The sequence below is a fragment of the Arachis ipaensis genome, chromosome B05, assembly GCF_000816755.2.
Source record: "Arachis ipaensis cultivar K30076 chromosome B05, Araip1.1, whole genome shotgun sequence".
In the NCBI taxonomy this organism is placed as follows: Eukaryota; Viridiplantae; Streptophyta; class Magnoliopsida; order Fabales; family Fabaceae; genus Arachis; species Arachis ipaensis.
Window position 1 is genome coordinate 148,221,706 of NC_029789.2, and position 9,561 is coordinate 148,231,266.

Consider the following 9,561-nt stretch of genomic DNA (forward strand, 5'->3'; position numbering starts at 1 on the left):
TTTTACAGTATAGTTTTACATGTCAAATTTATTCATAAAAGTTTTTTACTCTACTTTTTCTCTGGAACTAAATATAAACTAGATGAAAATAAGTGTTTACAAATGTTTTTAGAATACTCATTAAATATATTTTTGAAACATAAGGATTTCTTGTACATAAGCCTAGAAACTTGTATAGGAAGTAATCTCAAAATTCATGTTACCTCACTTTTAGTGATCTCTCTCAATTGAGTGGCTTGTTTGTTTTAATTCTCGATATAATATCTACAACCATAAGTTTCTATGAAAATGAACTAAATAACTATAACATAAGAAACCCACAACCATAAACTTTTTATGAAGGTATACAAATTAATAATGTTACCTATTTACACCTTATTACCCAGCAAGGCTGCAAAATGTGCAAGTTTCTGTATCTTTTCGTAATTGCGTTTCGCAATCGTCTCTTTTTCGAATATGGCATCCGACAGAACAACGGCTGATGCTCCCCGCGAAATATATTCCTCAATAGAGTCTGCAAGCAATTAGAGATTAAGACATTCATTTTCAATTTTTATGAGAATGATTAACAACAACAAACTTCAAGAACTACCTATATTGATTCCCTGAGAAGCAACCATAGAGACATGAGGAAAAGGCTTCTTGAGTAAATGGTCGATTATAAGAAATTTTGAAAAATATAACACACTTGATGCTTGTGTTTAATTGTATTAATACAAGAACAAGAATGTACAATGAAAACTATCAGCACAGATCTAGAAAAAAATTGGAGCCGGGATTACGAGATTAGTGCAACGCTCCTATGAGCCGAAAAGCAGATGACAAAATGCAAAGCAAGAAAACCAAAAGTGTATACTCCTCCGTGCAACAACATACACACTTTATCTATATTATTTGAATGTTCTTCAATATAGTAAACTAAATAGAACATAAAAAGCTAACCTTGACAATTTTAGCTCCTGCTTCACATACAGACAGTATCTTCATTAAGAACAATAAATCAAGATCAAATGAATGCTCAAAAAGATGCACAAGGTATGGAAATTAAGGAAGCAAGAATTCATGTTAATCGGATCTCCAAATTGAGCCTTACTTCAGTTGGAGTCATTGTGCCAGGAATGTATAAAACTTCACCATTCTGAATGTAATACATAACGTCGTGGTAATCGATCGGAGCAAAAAAAAAGAAATAAAGAAAAAGAAAAAGAAAATGAAAGAAATAACAAAACACTGTGACCAAGCACTAGCAGTTGTTATGTGACATCTTAATATAGTAATAAGATCTGCAAATTCAAACCTTAACAATTGCTGGACTCATCAAAAATTTTATGCAGCTTTTGCATCCTCAATCCTGAGAACATTCCCAACCTAGGAGCAGATATCTGTTTGATTCAGACAACTGTTGAGTAGAAATGTAATATCATGTAATGATTATCTTAAATGGGAGCCTTTTTTCATTTCTTCAAATTGTTTAGAGTTAACATTGAGTTTTGATGATCTATATGTAATAAAAAATTACAAATCATAAGAATCTGAAATAAAATTGTTTTACAAGCTAGTAAATACCCAACAATTTCATAAATACCCAACAATTTCAAATGTCTCAACTTTCAATTGTTTTCCAAAATTTGCAGAAGTAGGCTAATACAGTTATTATGTTAGTAATAATCCAAAGGAAAACATTTTGGCTATGAAGAATTTCACGAAGACAACGAGACGACAACAGCGTATTGACTATTTGATGCTTCAACCAGCATATTGACTCAGTGGTACAGAAAACAATCTCAAATTTCAACAAAACGAGACAATGCAATGATGTTTTCTCCATATCATAAAACTTAATGTAGGTTCATGTGAAGATACACTAAACAAAGAATATTGATGCAGAAAGAGAAACCAGAAACTTAAAGGGTGCAAGCATACTCCGAGTGACGTAGTCAGGTGCTCCTTGACCAGCTGGTTTAGAACCTAAAAAGACCAGAATTAGAACAAATGAATTCTAAAACACAGTTCTACAAGTAAAGTGATCAACCAGAAAAGATTAAGTAGACAACCTCAAAAGAGAAAACAAAATAAAAGCGATGAGAAACACACTACAAAAGACACAAGAGTTGAGGACATTATGCTAAATATGTCCTAATTCATTTTGATCAGCTTATAAATATATCCATGCAATTGTCCCTAAACTTCTTTTTTTTTCATTCAAAATAAATCGATAAACAAAATAAAAAGAATATGTAGAGAAAACTCACAAGTGAAATGCCATCTGCTATTGCAGCATTTGCAGCTTCATAGGCCACTTCTGCACTGTATGAAAGTGAAAAAGAAAAATTAAGGTCAAGGGTAACTGTGATTGAATACATTTATTCATAGGGTTAGTCTTTCTTAGCACACTTTTGATTAAACTCCAATACATTATCAATATTATAAAAAAAACAAGTTAGAATTAACATCTACCACCAACTGAAGCAAACAAGAAGCATGAATGAAATCTGACATCCACACAAATATATTATTAAATAAAAAAAAGGTAGTCTTGGCAAAGTATGTTAAGAAAAATCAAAATTGAAAATATGAAAAAAAAAACCATTAAATAAAAAAGAAGAGCAGAAAAAAGAGAAACCTGTTAGCTCTGAGGCAAGCTATGACACCAGAATTCTCAATCTGGAAGATTGTTTTGTCAGGTGAAGATGCTGAAATTGAAAGATAAACAACCTGAGGCTGTTGTGCTCTGCATAAAACTCTACCACACACAAGAAGAAGAAGAAGAATAAGAAGAGTGCCATTAGCAGAGTGGCCATTGTAATTGTAATTGTACACTTCTTTACTTGTGTTTACGTGCTCAGCTAAAAGGAATTAACAGCTTATCCATATGCAAGTTCCTGGTATAAATCCAAAATATCAAAATCTAATACAACATTGGAATTTGGGATCAGAGTTTGGTTTGGTTTTATTTATATCTATCTATGAGACTTTATGTACTTTTTCTTTTTGGGAGGATTGTATATTGACATGTGTGTTTCATACTTTCATTAGATAAGGTAACCATTCTACCACCTTTGGCTTCAATGGAATCGTGAACAAGTTCGCCATCATCTTTGTAATCTTGAGTTAAAGCTTATTGAAATTAAAAGGAAAAATTATATGTTTATTGGACTAAATAAAAATTATTATTATTATTAATGATACACAGTGATTTTTTAACTTTGTGTTCTATTTTTTTCTAATTGCTTATTTGACTAGAGTGATATATTGTTTATTTTCAATTTCCCTTAGTTTATAGAATATGAAAATATTTCTCTTTAATTTTGAATTCCTTTGGCTTACTAAAATCTATTTTCTAAGTTTTCTCTTGAAAAAAGAAAGAAAGACCAATGTTATCAAAAATATTTAAACATTACTAACTGCATAATTTAACCTTTAAATCAATATTTCTTTTTAATATACAATTTGGATACCATCTAAATTCTAATGGCAAGATTGAAACATGAGATGAGAGCATTGCACTAATTCAATTTCCAAAAGAAGTTAGCCTCAAACTCTGGTTCTTTGTAGAATGTACTTTATATACATGATTCTAATCAAGATAAAGTTTTGGAAGAATTGTTTATTAATCTTCTTTCATATCAACATATTCGGATGGTACAATTGCAATACAAAAAATATACATATATAATAACACATTGGAAAACTCCACCAAAATCAAGTTACATAAGTTATATGTCAAATTTAAAAACAAAATGCTATTCTATAACGGTAGAAATACCAGTGGCATGTCCTCTTGATGGTGGTAAGATACTTTGCAATTTTTTAATCATTTGATCTAGATCCTTCAACTTTTCTTTCTGACTAGCCTTCAGTAAAAAATTTTCCATCATTGAAAATGAAGCAGTGCTCATATGTCTTCCTCTTTCTAACAATTGTTTGGAGCACTCAAAAGCTTCTTGCACCAAACCCCAGGAGCATAATCCAGTGACTAGAAGATCCAAAGCATGAGAATGAGGACAATACCCTCTCTCAACCATGTATTTTCATAAACTCAAATCCAAATTAACACGAGAATTTTGGCAGAAATATTTCATTAGTGTCACAACTATTCTTATTTTCAAAACAAAATTCCTTTTAGTCATTGTCTGGTAAAGTTCACTCACACCTTCAATCCCCTTTGTCTTCTTCAACCCAAAGAACAATGTGTCGTAAGTTAACCCATCAAACTCAATGTGTTTCTCAACCATCTCATCCATCAAGAAAACCTTGGCACCATCTTCACAAACACAGATCTAGCCTCCGTCATTTGCCTCTGAGTGCAAAACGCTTTCAAAAGCACATTAAACTCATCAGTTCCAAACACCTTCCCTACAAACACATCATGCTCCATCCTCCTAAAAGAATCAAAATGGGGTTGATGTAGTTTTTGGTTCCCTTCCATGACATATTTGAAACAAAAATCACTCTTGATAACAAAGTTACATATAAAGAAGAGAAGTAAATGTACATGGAGTTTGTAGAGAGTATGAAACAATTGTCTAATTTCGATGAAGAAAGAAGAGGTAGAATCAAAATGAGTTACCTTGCGGTGGCTGGTGGGGAGCAATTTTAGTGGCACCACGGCAAAGTGATTCTCAAACTTTCAGCTGATCATTTATTTATTGAAGTTATAAAACTTTTGAAAATAATTTACAAAGTTTTTTTTATTTATCTAGGTAACCCACATATTTGAAATCTATTCAAAAGTTTATATCTGTAAATGAAGGATAATGCTAGGAGTGTTCAAATCTAAATCAGACCAGTCATAAAAAAAAAATTTTAATCAGACAAAAAGAAAGGCAAATCCAAATCAAAATAAACCACTCAATTTTGAATTTTTTTTATTTTGGTTTGGTTTTTATGCGGTTCAGTTTATGATTTGGATTTTTAAAACCAAACTGCAATACAAGTTATGTATAAACAACATTAATATAACCCTAATTTATCATGCTGTCTTGCACTGCAAACTCCCTCTAACAAAACCCTCCAACACAAGAGAGCATGATAAATTAGGGTTATGCAAGGTTCTGAATACGAACCAGTCATCAAACCATTCTAGCTACTGATTTATTGGTTTAATCGGAATAATTATTTTATAATAAAATAATAAATAAAATATAAATAAATATAAATAAATATACTAAGATTAACAAAAATTAACAAAATTTAATTAAAATTAACAAAATTTTCAAACATAATTTTAACAAGGTCAGCATAATAATTAACATATTTTAATAAAAATGAGCAAAGTTTTCAATCCAATTTTATTAACACGCTCATCACAATTATTAACAATAGAAACAAAAAGAAAAAACACTAAATGAGCACTATCAACTCTCCACTTGCTTTGTTTTTGAGGAGTATGATCCTTCCGCAATAATCTCTTTTTTTTTCTCAACTACTTCAAAGTAATTTCTAATTCATCCTGCAATAAATTATATCCATTAGAGATTATCAAATGACATTTACTTTATATACAAAGACCGTCTTAAGCATATCTTAAGTAATTTCTAATTCATCCTGCAATAAATTATATCCATTAGAGATTATCAAATGACATTTACTTTATATACAAAGACCGTCTTAATAAGCATATCTTAGACCCTAAATATAGAAGACTTCATTGCAAAAATTCAAGTTGGGGCTTACAACGATTGAGAAACAACAAGAAGTGAAAAAAATGTAGTGTTAAAAAAAAAAAAAAAATCTAACTGTAAGTTAAGCATAAAGTTAAAAACTTGTAATATGAACTGGTTCTATAGCAAGTACCAATACATAGCAACAAATAATAATTAAGGTACTAGCTATGCTTGTATAAACCTTAACAAATTGTGCAGATATTCGGATAGCAAATTCATACAAGAATTATAATGCATCCTATAAGTTATATGTCTTAAATTGAGTAGTAAATCAGTAATATAAACAGTGTAATTTATTATTAAGAAACTTTAATAAAATTTAACAACAAAAAAAGAAAGAATAATTAATAGTGAATCAGTAATACAGGTAATGCAAGTTTTTTTAATAGAGTTATTAATTTAAAATTTATTATCGAGTACAAAAATGAGCAAAGCCATCAACTAAAAACAAGCACTAAACACTGACTGACCATTTGAGAAAAAAAATCAAAGAAGCATTTAAAACACATCAACAATACAACTACACCAAACGAAAGAACCTTCAATCACAGTTTAAACTAAAATTTACGATCTTCTCAAATTGAAGTAGTAAGAAACTTGAAAAGAAAAGCACTAAAAAATAATTTCCAATAAAAGATTTAGATAACTAATCCTAACTAGAAATAAAATCAAATCCAAAAACAAAGAAGTCTAAAACAGTAAGCAACGCATGAAATTAAATGGTGCCAGAACAAGGCTAAAAATTTTTGATATGGAAGCAAAATGAGTAATATACTTTAACATGGTAATTTTTGGTATTTTTTAAAATTGTGGGAGTACACAAATTGGACCCTTCGATTTGTGTTTAAAAAGTTGAAAAAAATTCAGAGTACACAAATCGGAGGGTTCAATTTGTGTTAAAAAAATTGAAAAAACTAAGAGTACACAACTCGGACCATGTGAGTTCTTTGGTGATGAAATTTTGCTTCACAAATTGCATGATCCGATTTGCAGCTGATGGAATTTGAAATATGAAACGTGGAATTTGGACTCTCCGTTTTTCTTGTTCTGGGTAATTATTGTTTAATAATAAATTATTGTAACGGTTATAAAATCGTTTTTTAAAATAGTAAAAGAATAAATTACTATTTGTATCCATGAAAGATACAAACACTGACAAATATATCCATATAAGAATAAAACGACAATTGTACCACGAAAGATAGCTTCCGTGTGCCAAAAATACCCTAACGGACTAATTGTGTATCCGGATACCGGATACTCTTGGCACACGGAAGCTATCTTCTGTGGTTATAATTGTCGTTTTATTCTTATATGGGTACATTTGTCAGTACTTTTATTGGTATGGGTACAAATGATAATTTATTCAATAATAAAAAAAACTTATGTTACTTATGTTATTAAATTATTGATTATATATTTAATGCATTTTCTCATTTGGAATCCACTAGCTATTATAGTAGATATTCTGAAGTTTCCATGACCATAGATATGTCATTGTCTTCTGCCCCTGCTCTCAATTAAAGGTTATTTTTCTTATATTGAGAAAAATTTTTGTTTGTTTGAGTGTTTATATTAGGAATCCACGAAACCCTATTTTTTATCTTTAAAACTTATGTTATTAAATTATTGATTATATATTTAATGCATTTTCTCATTTGGAATCCACTAGCTATTATAGTAGATATTCTGAAGTTTCCATGACCATAGATATGTCATTGTCTTCTGCCCCTGCTCTCAAGTTACATTATTAAAGGTTACCTTATTTTAACTTTTTTTTTCATTTTGTTTTGTTGTGTAATATTGTTCACTTTCATTCTTTCTTGCTAATATGTGTGATTTTGTTTTTGTTTTTGTTTTTGGATAATTATTTTGAAAATAAGAAAATAAAATTATGAGAAAAACCCAAATCAGTCCCTGACAATTACCTCGAAAGACAACGAGGCCCCTGACAAAAAAAAAACTCCAATCCGGCCCCTGACAAAAAAAATAAACCCAACCCGGCCCCTAACAATTACTTCGAAAGGACAACGAGATCCCTGTGCCAAAAAAAATAAATGTTATTTTTTTTTTGCACAGGGGCTAATCTGTCCCAAAAAAAATTTATCAGGGGCCGGATTGGGTGTTTTTTTTTCTTAGGGGCCTCGTTGTCCTTTCGAGATAATTGTCAGGGGCCGGATGGGGTATTCACTCTAAAATTATAGTATATATTTGTAATGTATACTTGAATTGTTCCTTTTAAGTAGTAGTCACTTAATCACTTTAGTTTTATTATTTCCCTTTTTACTTTATGGTATCTTCCACTCTTATTTTTATGCACTATTTCTATTTTGTACTACTTTTTTCTACACTCAAATTTGTTGTTTTTATTTATTAATTTTACTCCCTTTTTTTACATATAATATATCTCACTCTCATTCTTCTATGCACTATTTATCATTGAAGTATCAATTATATTCTTAACAATCAATAAATCTTTTTAGAAGTACACAACTATTCTTTTTCTGTTGATTCTTAATCAAAATTTATTTGGTAATCCTTTTAAATTACTATTCCAAGATTCATATGATAACTATGGATTTAGCTAGTGACTGATAAAAAGGAATGCGTTGAGTAAATATTTAAAAAAAAATTGACAAAAGATTTTTTTTTTTTATGTTTTTAACTATAAGGGCATTTAATTCATGTTATTTAAACTATCATAAAATTATTCATTCCAAAAATTTAAACTGATAAGAGAAAATAATATAATGGTTATATCTCTAATATTCTTTCTCAAATAAGAGACTTTTGAGTTTTGCATAGATTTTTTTTATTTGTTTTATGATTTTTTTATTTTTGGGATTTATTAAAAATTGAACTCTTGACGTTTTCGACACAGAATTCTAATATCATATCGTAAAATCTTTTATCCCAAAACTTAGAGTTAAAAAAAAAAATTAATAATTATATTTCTAATATAAACTATTTTTTAAAATTAAAATAACCAGCTATAAATTGCTAGCATTTCTCATTTATTATTACAATATTATAATTAGGGGTAGGCTAATTTCACTCCACATATGCAGAAAGTAAGATCTCATCACTGTTCACAAACAACTTTACTAACTTCTTTTGCCACCAACAAGGCTTTAGGCTTTTGTGTGGTGCCACCTGCGTTCGTCCTGATTCTAATGATCCCTAGATAATATTTGGATACTAATTTCTTTTTCACGTTCTAAATTTAACATTCAGATTAATAAGTGAATAATCATAATAATAAAGTAATGAAAAAGGTATGGTTAAGCAGAAAATGTTTTTCATTATCTCTGAAGAATTCGGTCATTGTATTATTAGGTACAGATAATTTTATATTTAAACAAGTAGCTCTATTAAGGTGCCAACATACATATATAGCGATAAATAATTAATAATCATTATGTACTATAATAGAAACTCTAGTTGTAGAAGAAAAAATAAAGCAACTTATATACACATAAAATTTATATTCCCACCCAACCATTTACAATAATAAGCTGAAATTATGTTTTAATTTTCTCTTTTGTTCCTAGCTAGTTGTTTACGTTATTAAAATTCTTCACTAAAAGCTTTCGTATATTGGAATATTAGATACGTTAGATATATAATTTAAACCAATTTAGATTAGTCGAATGGTCACTCACTCGTCTGTTTAAATAAGTATTGGAAGCTTAAATTTTGCTTTGTGCATGTAATAATTTATTGGCCAGCGACAAATCGCTAAATAGAACTTAGATTCCCAATAAATTAGTTCTTGACCTGTCGTACTAGAGAATTTAAATCTTTAAATAAAACTCCAATTCGTAACGACAATTCGTAACAAATTAGTCCTTAGTTTATCGGATTGAAATATTAAATACAAAAAAATATATAATTT

General features: G+C 29.3%; 2 long non-coding RNA genes across 7 annotated transcripts; both read right to left on the reverse strand.

The window, feature by feature from the left end:
* Nucleotides 218-3,100, reverse strand: LOC107642236. 6 transcript variants are annotated; one of them, XR_002347644.1, is made up of 6 exons: nucleotides 2,624-3,097; nucleotides 2,253-2,307; nucleotides 1,924-1,968; nucleotides 1,298-1,382; nucleotides 943-1,138; nucleotides 218-514 (listed from the first exon to the last, which is right to left on the reverse strand). It is a non-coding gene; the product is annotated as an uncharacterized LOC107642236 (long non-coding RNA). The 6 variants fall into 6 exon arrangements; XR_002347643.1 differs by having other exon boundaries at nucleotides 1,298-1,968; nucleotides 2,624-3,100; XR_002347641.1 differs by having other exon boundaries at nucleotides 943-1,968; nucleotides 2,624-2,743; nucleotides 2,829-3,098.
* LOC110271664 lies at nucleotides 3,770-4,726 on the reverse strand. The gene is made up of 2 exons (XR_002362226.1): nucleotides 4,571-4,726; nucleotides 3,770-4,382 (listed from the first exon to the last, which is right to left on the reverse strand). It is a non-coding gene; the product is annotated as an uncharacterized LOC110271664 (long non-coding RNA).